This window comes from Brassica napus, chromosome A1 (genome assembly GCF_020379485.1).
Source record: "Brassica napus cultivar Da-Ae chromosome A1, Da-Ae, whole genome shotgun sequence".
NCBI lineage: Eukaryota > Viridiplantae > Streptophyta > Magnoliopsida > Brassicales > Brassicaceae > Brassica > Brassica napus.
The window spans coordinates 21,996,343-22,007,902 of record NC_063434.1 but is presented as its reverse complement, the minus strand read 5'-3'; positions in this window follow the sequence as shown (position 1 = coordinate 22,007,902).

Sequence of the window (11,560 nt, the reverse complement as noted above, 5' to 3'; positions counted from 1 at the left end):
CATGTATTATCTACAAATTTGTACGGATTTATTCACTTTTTTTTTGTCACGAATACACATCCCTTATATATTAATTGAGGAACATTTGAAAAGATGTAACCTCAATTTTATATTAATTAAAAGAGGCCCCAATGCATAGGTGGCACTCAATTAGGTAGTCAATTACATTCAATTGAAAAATAAGTAGGTCCACATTCGATTTTTATATGTTGTTAGATACATAAGTTGGTCAAACTATATGATATAATGATATGATTTGATATTTTCTTTCCTTAAATAAAACCTACGGAATTACCATAAATGACTAATATATATATGACAATTAATGAGTTTAATAATAAAGATTTGATAACAATGTATATCTCCTCCATCATTTTTTGTTTAATTTTATATTATTAAAATAAATTAAACAATCAAATTAGCTATAAAAATAAAATTTAGATTTTTTCGTATATGTTATATTTTGAATTTTTTAAAACGACAATAAATGACTAAAACTATTAAAATTATTATGTTAAAAATTAATGATCAATGGTTTAACATTTTTATTATAAGAAGATACACATGATTTTAAAACCATATGAGTAAAAAATATCATTTAATAATAAATATATATATATATATATGTATAAATATATATATATATATTAAACACTATATACCATAAGATTACATAAATATTTTAATATTAAAACTTTCAATGAATTTTCAAGAACATTTATAAATTATAAACTTATTAAAGATTTCAGATTGAAAATTTTGTTATCGATGATTTAAATATTTTGTTATAAAACGATATGAACGATCATAGAACCGTATGATTATAAATTCTTATTTAATAAATAACTATACAAAATATACTATTTCTAGAAAAATAGGTTGGTCCATCTTAACTTATATTACACTTTTTATTAAACTAACTATCGAATTGATAAATAACGTACCAAAAAATGTTTTGCACTTTCCTTAAATAAAAGCTACGAAATTACCTAATATGATTAACGTATATGTGAAAATTAATTATAATGAATAATAAATATTTGATAACAATTTTTGTATCTTAGTTCTTTTTTTAATTTTATATTATTAAAGTATATTTAAAAATCACATTAAATATATAATAAAAACATTTATAATTTTTCTTATATGTTATATTTTGAATTTTTCAAAACGTCTATAAATTATTAGAAATTTGAAGATCCCCACTCTGAAAATTTTGTGATCAATAGATTATTTTTTTTTGTCATAATAAGTTACAATTGATCATAAAATTGTATTAATATGAACTTTTATTTAATATTATAAGAAGATACACATTATTTTAAAACCATATGAGTAAAAAATATCATTTAATAATAAAACATATATATTTATATATATATATATAGATTATACTATATACCATAAGATTACATAAATATTTTAATATTAAAACTTTTAATGAATTTTCAAAAGCATTTATAAATTATAAACTTATTAAAGATTTCACATTGAAAATTTTGTTATCGATGATTTAAATATTCAGTTATAAAATGATATGAATGATCATAGAACTGTATGATTATAAATTCTCATTTAATAAATGACTATATAAAATATACTATTCTTAGAAAAATAGGTTGGTCCATCTTGACTTACATTATATTTTTTATTAAACTAACTATCGAATTGATAAATAATCTACCAAACTTTTTTTTGCACTTTCCTTAATTAGAAGCTACGAAATTACCTAATATGATTAACGTATATATGAAAATTAATTATTATGAATAATAAATATTTGATAACAATTTTGGTATCTTAGTTCTTTTTTTTTATTTTATATTATTGAAAGATATTAAAAAATCACATTAAATATATAATAAAAACATTTATATTTTTTCTTATATGTTATATTTGAAATTTTCAAAAAGTCTATATATTATTAGAAATTTGAATATTCCCACGTGAAAATTTTGTGATCAATAGATTATTTTTTTGTTATAATAAGTTACAAATGATCATAAAATATAACGCATATGAATTTTTATTTAATAAATATTCAAACTAAATAATATATATATATATACACTAATGATTTAAAGCAATAAGATTGGCTGATCAATTTAGTCGTCCAGTTGAAATCTTTCAAAAGTATGTGAAAGACTAAAGTCAAAGTAAATATGGATTTAGAATAGTAGTTATATTTTACTAACCAAATACCGAAAAAAACCGAACCGAACCGAAACCAACCCGATATCCGGATTGAACACCGTAATCTATATGAAGCCAAACTATTGTTTCATTCTCCAAAATATAATAAAAATAATAACTTAATCCCGCGCAAGGCGCGGGTCTTATCCTAGTTTATTCATTAAAAGCCAAAAATTTGTATAATTTTCTTCATACCTCTACTTTCTTACAACATGGGGCTACACAATATATGTAGGCACTAGGCAAAGGAATTAAAATTCATTTTTATCACAAATATTCGCATTCAATTCTGGTTTCAAATTGTAGAATATACTATACCATCTCTATAAGCCAATGACCCGAACGCCTAAGTAAATTGAAGTTTATTCAAAGTTAGGCAAACGTTATGTTTGTCAAATCGTAGACAACAATCACAATCACCCATCGATTTATTTGCCATCTAACGTAGAACAAAACCCCTATAATATACTATCCTTTAAGATGTGTTTTTACCACTTTATTGTAGATGATTTATATGATATATCTCATGTATATTAAAATAGAATGTTCACACACTAATTGACACGTGACAACATTATAGTCATTTAAAAATTAGAATGTTGACGTGACAGTTTCACAATCATTTAAAAATTAATGTCTTTGCACATAATTTTTTTAAACTCCAACACAGATAATATAATTTGTTCACAGACTATTTGTTTTAATAAGCTCATTTTTTAATTTCTGCATTTTTAATCTTTGTATTAATGAATTGAAGTTCTCTATGTGCAACTAATGAATAATATCATTATTGATTTTTTTTTACAAAATCATTATAATTCACGTCAACTAAAATGCTAGAATGAAAATGCTTTTCGAAAATTGAAAGTTCCGTACCTTGCCAAACTTGACCATTGTTCAACCTTACGTACACGAATGCAACAAATAATGTTGATTGGTTATGAATTAAGGAAACTAAGGTAAAAAACACCACACACAAAATCAAAACTTTAGTTTAGCCAAATGTTACTTTTCTTTACAAATTTTTCATATTAGACCAAGAATTAGAAATATAATCAAATTGTTAAAAAAATCAGAAATTAAGAAAGCTTTAAAAGAAAAAATAATTCGTGAAATCGATTGAAAAAAAAATTAAGGTGCCAAGTGAAGAGACCACATTATGTTCGACGCAATCCTAACCCTCTTTCACTCGATTGTATTATGTTTTTATTATATTTTCAAGAATTTTTTATAAGAAGGTACACTTTATTAGTTATAAAATACGTCAATTTTACAACATGCCTAACAATATTGACATGACGCTTAACCGTTTTTATTGGTATCCTTAAGGTATGGTCTAATGATAATGTATGTAAAATAAGCCCAAAATATTTGTTTTACATTTATTTTATTTTTCTTTATATTAATAGAAGAAAGTAAATCTAGGTAAAATATTTGGATCCAAAGAACCGAATTCTATTTGAAAGTAATACTAAACACAAACCAAAACTCATTAAATAATCAAATGAATCTAAAATTTTAATATATGGATAATAAGACCTAAATCCAATCCAAGCTGAAATATTTTGGATAGCAAAAATATCTAAATCGAATTTATATACTTAAATATATTAATTATTTTTCGGTTTATATCTATTAGATATTCAAAATACTAAAAAAATATCTATTTGTTCTCCATCAAAATAATTAAATTGAACTAATTTTTATGTAAACTTAAATATGTAGTCTTACATTATTCAAATTTTTATGTTTTGTATTTTTTTTGGATGTTCAGGACTTAAATATATTTGGATTTTTGTTAAAATCCACTTTTATATGTTTGTTTTTTTATGAAATACCGGGTTTGCTACAATATGTAGAGCATCTTGATATCACAATATAAGGAAGTAGGTGACAGTTGTCGAATGACAGGACTTTTCATTAGCTCGGTGATCTACTAAAGTTCGCAAAGAGTCATAGCCACGGACCTATACTCAGCTTCGGCTGACAATCGTGACACAACCTGTTGCTTCTTGTCTTCCAAGAAAAAAGTGACCCTCGAGCATGATGACATAACGGGTGAGTGATCTTCTGGTCAGTGGACAGGTGCCCCAATCTGAGTCACAATAGGCAGAGAGAGTGAGGTCGTTCTTCGCGCTTAAGAGGAAACCTTGACCTAGATCATTTTTGAGAAATCTCACTACTCTGAGAGCTGCTTCCCAATGTCTGAGGCGCAGTTTTTGAAGAAACTGAGCCAGTGTTTAAACGGCGTAGCTAAGGTCTAGTTTTGTTACCGTTAGGTAGACTAGGCATCCAATAAGTCGTCTGTACTTAGCAGGTTCAGAGTAAAACTCCTTTGTCATGAGCCAAGTTTTGATTTTGTTTCATCGGTGTATCTACCGGTTTGGACCCGAGAAGACCACATTCAGTGATGATATCGAGTGCATAATTTTTTTGTGAAAGATAAATACCATCGTTATTCCTTGAAACTTCAATGCCAAGAAAGAATTTTATGACTCCCAAATTCTTCATGTGAAACTTGCAACTGAGATACTCTTTGAAGTGAGTAATAAGAGAAGAGTCATTGTCACCGATAATGAGGTCATTAACGTAAACGAGGGCATAAATGATGGATGATCTTTTCTTGAGCGCGAACAAAGAATAGTCGGAGTAATTCTGTTAAAACTTGAAGTCTTTCAGTGCTGTAGACAACTTCGCGAACCAACATCATGGTGCCTGGCGTAGACCATTAAAAGATTTTCTTAGTTTGTAGATCTTGTTAGGAGATGATGGTGGAAATCCAGGTGGGAGTTTCATATAAACTTCATCATCGAGCTCCGCGTGAAGGAACGTGTGTGATGCACGTCCATTTGAAATAGTTCCTACCCTTTAGATGGAGAGATCTCCAAAAGAATTCGAACTGAGTCATCTTGACTACATGTGCGAAAGTTTCTTTGTAATCGACGACCTCCTGTTGTCGATTCCCCAATACAACAAGTCGAGCTTTGAAGCGCTCAACACTTCCATCGGCTTGATACTTGATTCGAAAGATCCATTTACATCCGATTGCTATTTTTTTCTGGAGGCAAGTCTATAACATCCCAGGTGTGGTTCTTGCCGAGTGCGTCAGCTTTAACAATACAACATTATTCCATCTAGGATCACGCATGGCTTCATTATAGCTGATTGTTTCATGTTCAACAGCTACTTTTCCGACACAAGCCTGATACACAGGAGACAAACTATGGAAAGAGACGTAGTTAGCTAAGGGATAAGGATTCTTACTTGAGGAGAATGATGCTGAGTCGGTGGGAAGAAGAATGTGATGGGAGTCTTGAACTTGGGCATCGTATGTAACATAAGGCTTGAGTAGTACATATGTCTATTTCTGTCGTCTTCCTCTACCGATTTCTGTTTTAGTGTTTGAAACGACAGATTATGAGGATGGTATAGCGTCTGTTGGAGGATCAGTCGGAGTAATAATTCCCCCTGAGGAAGATTCGAATTAAGTAGTTTGTGTTTGTTCTATTTCAGCATAAAAAATCACAGGATGAGGTAAGGTCAAAACAACTTGATCTTCCCGTTTAATGTCTGGAGAGGATTCAATGTTTGTGAACTTTTCTTCATGAAAAATTACGTTTCTTGATATGAACGTTTTTTCTGTCTGAAAATCAAACACAAGCCAGCCTTTCTTTTCAATAGGATAATCAAGGAAAATACATATGGTGCTGCGTTCATCAAATTCATCTCTGTTTCTTGTTATCTTTCAAGCAAAACAGAGAGTCCCGAAGGTCCTTACGTTTTCGTAGGAAGGAGCTTTATCATAGAACAGTTCGTAAGGAGTCTTGTAATCCAGAATTTTGTTGGGTGTTCTGTTTATTAGGTACGAAGATGCAAGAACGCTTCCGTAAAAACATATTGGAAGATTGGATTGAAACATCAAGGCACGAGCCATATTAAGGATGTGCAGGCGCTTGCGCTCTACTTGTCTGTTCTGCTGCAGTGTTTTGACACAGGATGACTGATGAATGACGTTTTGTTCAGCGAAGAATTGACGAAGATAAATGAACTCTGGTCCATTATCGCTTCTAACGATTTTGATCTTCTTGTTAAAATATGGCTGGACGGACGTAAGCAAAGAAAATTTTAACTGCTATTGGTACTTCCTTCTTTTCTAGTAAGAGAATAGTACAAACCGCTCGAGAATACGATTGTCAAGAAGTAACGTGAGCTGTTTAGAGAAGGGGTTTTGTAAGGTCCCCATAGGTCGCAGTGGATGAGAGAAAAAAATTCATCAGCTTTATTATAACTTTGAGAAAAAACACCACGGGTTTGTTAAGCCCGAACACAAATGTCACAAGACTTTACGAAAGCTCTTACATTATGAGAAAATCCTCCAATATCTGATAAACTAGAAATCACAGCTGATGGATGTCCTAACGGGAATGCCATAATTCTCATGTTTGGAGCCGTCCAGCAAAACCCGCTATTATGCCAGTGTAGTGGTAGATCCCATCACGCTCTTCATCCGCACCAATTAAAGTCCCGAAGCTAGGTCCTGTATCACACAAAAAGTTTTGATAAAGAACACAAAACAAGCTATGTCACGTAATAACTGAGCAACAGAGATGAAGTAATGGATAGGTGGGGGGGGGGCATAGAAAACGTTTGTGAGTACAAGATGTTGTCCAAAGTATAAGTTGCCGTGTTTGGTTGCCCAAGTGATGATGTTGCCATTTGATAAAGATATCAGACAAGCTTGTATGGTTGAGATGTTGGTGAGAAAATTGATGTCTCCGATCATATGATGAGATGTACTAGAATCTATAATAATATCATATTTGTTATTTTTACCGTACAAGTATAACTTTTTTCTCTTACCCTGAAAGTTTTTCAATTGTGCTTTGTTTCTGGCTATTCAAGAAATTTGCCTGCGACATCCATTGATCTGCAGTGAAGTTGGGAATGCCTTGTGTTTGTGATTCAGATTCACGAGCTGTTGTTATTTGCTCGAAAACCTGAGCCACGACCACCACGTCCTCTTCCTTGTACAAGTCTATCCGATCCTCTGCCTCCATTAGATTTTCTCTTGTCAGTCCACCATTCAGAGAAATCAACAAGTTGAAAGCAAGTAGATGTGTTGTGTCCTGTTCTGCCACAATGTGTACATGCCGTTGCAGGCCGTGTGAACTTTGTTGCTGATTCCTGCTCAGTAGGACGGGAGAGCGTTTGTTGTGAGTAAGTTGTTGTAGAAAGCCCAAGTGTTGGAGCTCGTTCCTCGTGTAATCGCATAGAATTCAAGTGTCGTTCCTCTTGGATTATTTGTGAATACATTATGTCTAGAGTCATGTCGGTTTTTATGCTGAGAAGATTTGATCAAGCTGTCCTTAATCGTGAGTTATCTAATCCCATAAGGAATTGATGAACTCTTACTTTCTCATGACGATTCTCATATTTTACCATTGAGTTGCATTCGGAGTTTCCACAGAAACAAGTAAAACTTTTTCTAAATTGGCTAGGTCATCCTACATGAATTTGAGTCGGCCGTAGAAAATTTAAACCGTGTCACCATCTTGTTTGCAGGCTGTTATGTCCGCAAGAAGTTGATGAATACGAGTATCGTCATTGACTGAGATGCGTCGTTGAAGACTCGCCCACATAGCTTTGGCGCTATCAACAAGAGAGATGGAAGGTTGTAGCTTTGGCTCCACACTACTGTATATCCATTCGATGATCATTGAGTTGACCATGTCCCAGTTTTCTGCATCTTGGGAATCGCTAGATGGTCATTTTAGAGTTCCATCAATGAACCCTAATTTTCATTTGGTACGAAGTGAGTTGGTCATTAACTTCGCCCATCTTTCATAGTTTGCACCATTGAGGAGGATCGGCGTCTACACCAATTTGTTTGTGGCTGCAACGATAGATTGTTCACCGCTCATGATTCCTTATCGAAATCAAGCAAGAATAGAGAAAAATTAAGTGAAAAAAATGATTTCAAGAGTCAAGAATAGGTTCTGATACCATATCAAAAATTCCTAGCTATGAATTGGGTGGTAACAACTTGGGTTAAATTATAAAAACAACAACTTGGATTCATCGCATAGGAAAAAAAGACTCATGACAACTATTTACATTTTAATGCTTACTAGCTTTAAGATCCACGCAATTGCGCGGGATGAATTATATATATATATATATATATATATTATCTATTATTATTTATTTATATTCATTTACGTATTATGTATATAATTAAATCAGAGTAAGCACATAAATCAAAATAATAAATCTTATTTATTTACGATATTTTTTGGTAAATAAATCAAAAAATTATTTTATTAATTTTATATGATATATAACTAAATTTCAATGACATTGACATAAATATATAGTATATTTTAATATAAATATTTATTATTGAGAATTCATACTCATATGATAAACACAAAATTTTTAATGTGCAATTTTTGAATGCAAATTTCAAAATTAAAATATTAAGGTTTCAATACTTTTTCTGTACAAATTTAGAAATTATCATATTTAAATATGTTTCTATGTTATATAGTTTAATTTTAAACTATATTAATATATAATATGAATGTCTAGTAAATGAGACTTCATGTTCATACGATATATGATCATTTGTATCTTGTTATTACCAAATAAATTAAACCATTGATTACAAAATTTTATCGTGAGACATTTAACGTTTTTAGTAATTTATAGTCGTTTTAAAAATTTAAAATATAACATATAAGAAAAAAATTATTTTTTTTATTATATAGTTAATGTGGTTGTTTAATATCTTTTAATAGTATAAAATTAAACAAAAAAAGCTATGATACAAAAATTATTATAAAATATTTATTATTCATAAACATTAGTTGTCATATATATGTTAATCATATTAGACAATTTTGTAGATTTTATTTAAGGAAAGTGCAAGATTATTCTTTTGTACGCTATTTATCAATTTAATAGTTAGTTTAATAAAAATTATAATATAAATTAAGATAGACCAACCAATTTTTCTAAGAGTTTTGAATTTCATTCTCATGGTGACACGTGGTTACAAAACAATGTTTTAATATTTCTCAATTAATATATAAGGGATAAATTAGACAATGATATTACACATTAAAATTTACTCTCTCTCTATTTTGTAAAGAGTGTCACTTAGATCTTTTTCAAATATTAAAAATGATTGAAATTTATTTTATGGTTTCATTATTTAATTCTATTTGATCAATAGTATATGAGATAAATAAATTTATTTATTAGATTAATGCATTTTACATTTAATATTTAGTTAAAAATAAGTATAATTGTATTGAAATTCTAAAACGGTACTCTTTGTGTGAGAAAAAAATAAAGTGACACTCTTTAAGAAATATATAAAATGATATTTATCATTAAGAGAGATTTAATGCTCCATCGTTCCGAAAATATCTATATTCAAAAAAGATGGTTTTAGAAAAATAAAATTTTAACATTTTCAACTTATTATTTCATGGTAAATTATAAATTTCAGAAAACATAATTGTATTTATTAAAAAATTCTACTGGTTAAAAGTTATGGAGAATAGTAAGATACATTATCCTACTATATAAAAGGAACTAATTTTGTGGCTTCTAAGAGTGACCACTTCACCTAAAATATTCAGGACCAATCAATATGACATGTCATTTAACATATTTTCCAGCCCAAAAGTAAACTATTGCAACATATATCTGAGCCCAATTAATTTTGTGGATTGGTCTTCCAGAAACTCATATGGCCAGAAAGTAAACTCAAGCCCTGAGGAAGTATGAAAAATTAAGATTAACGAATAATAATTATAAAAGTCTCTGCACATATTAAAATTTAAGCATACAGCACGTGTTTTGGTTGCTCAGTATTATATGCTTCATTTTACTTTAGACTTGATGTTTGTTTCGATCGACATACACTGGACATTACTCGTCCAATAAGATTTTCTCTAACTACTTATAACATATTGCAGCCCAAACTATTTTTTCACATCTCGCATCACAACCTGGGATATAATAATTGACAGCTTCATGCTCAATACTTGCGATCCACATGCACGTAATGTGGATTGAAGAACATGTTTCATTTATAATAGGCTGAACAAATGTGATGTGACTCAAATTCCTCTTTTATTTTAATTCCAAACTCTAAAAAAGGTTATTTACTTTCATAATCCTAATCAGACTTTTTAATACTTAGCTTAAACCACCTATGCCAATCAAATGAACGGAGGCAACAGAATATAAAAATACAAACAACAGGTCCGACTAAAAATACAACTAAATCTAATAATGAAACTTATACTAGAGTCTAACAGAATATAGTAAAAAAATGTCTTCAACCAAATATTATTATAGCAATAATAAATTATTTTTTTATAACACAAGGCCCATTTCAAATCACAAAAAGAAGAAAAGAACAAAACGCAAAAGCTATACCACTAAGAGGGCGACTGGTTTTCCCGCTACCACCCGCAAACGCAGCTTTTGCGGTTGGTAGCGGTTGTTGGCGGTTTGCAACAATCACTCAAATCGCTCTAAACCGCTTCAAACCGCTCCGAATCTCATAAATTCAAAAGCTGGCTCCAGCTAGCGTTTGCGGTTGCGGACGGTTGCGGGAGGGTAAATTTTTTTTTCTTTTAAAAAAAATTATATATATACAAAAGTAAAAATATTTAATAAAAAATTTAAAATTGAAATTATGAAAATATTAAAAAATATCTATTATATTTTAATTAATATTATAAAATTTTATAATAAAAACAATTTCAATAAATTTTCAAAAATTAAAATTATAACTTTCTAAATATAAATTTTATATTTATTATAATTTTATGATTTTTGATATTTTTATAATTATATTAAATGTAAATATTGTTAATTTATTATTTGATTGTTACTGCATTTGGTAGTTAACCAGTCATAAGTCACCCGCAAACGCACCAATTTTTAACCGCAGTACCAGTCGTACAAATCTCTTAAAACCGCTAGAAACCGCAACCGCCCGCATCCACAAACTCCCGCAATCGCAACCGCAACCGCTGCGTTTGAACCAGTCATGCCCTAACAAGATTTCAAACTCCCAACTAGGCCTGGGCATTTCGGGCATCGGTTCGGTTCGGTTCAGGTATTTTGGGTTTCGGATAGTTTGGATAGGGGCTAGATGATCCATTTAGTACTTGACCTATTTTTGATTCGGTTCGGTTCGGGTAGTTTCGGGTTCGGTTCGGTTCGGATAGTAAATGCAGGAACCGGAAAATATCCGGAAAAAGTTCGGTTCTCATTTGGATCCGGTTCGGGTTCGGATAGTTTGGGTAGTTCGGATAATTTGGATAAAATATCGGTTATTTAAGGT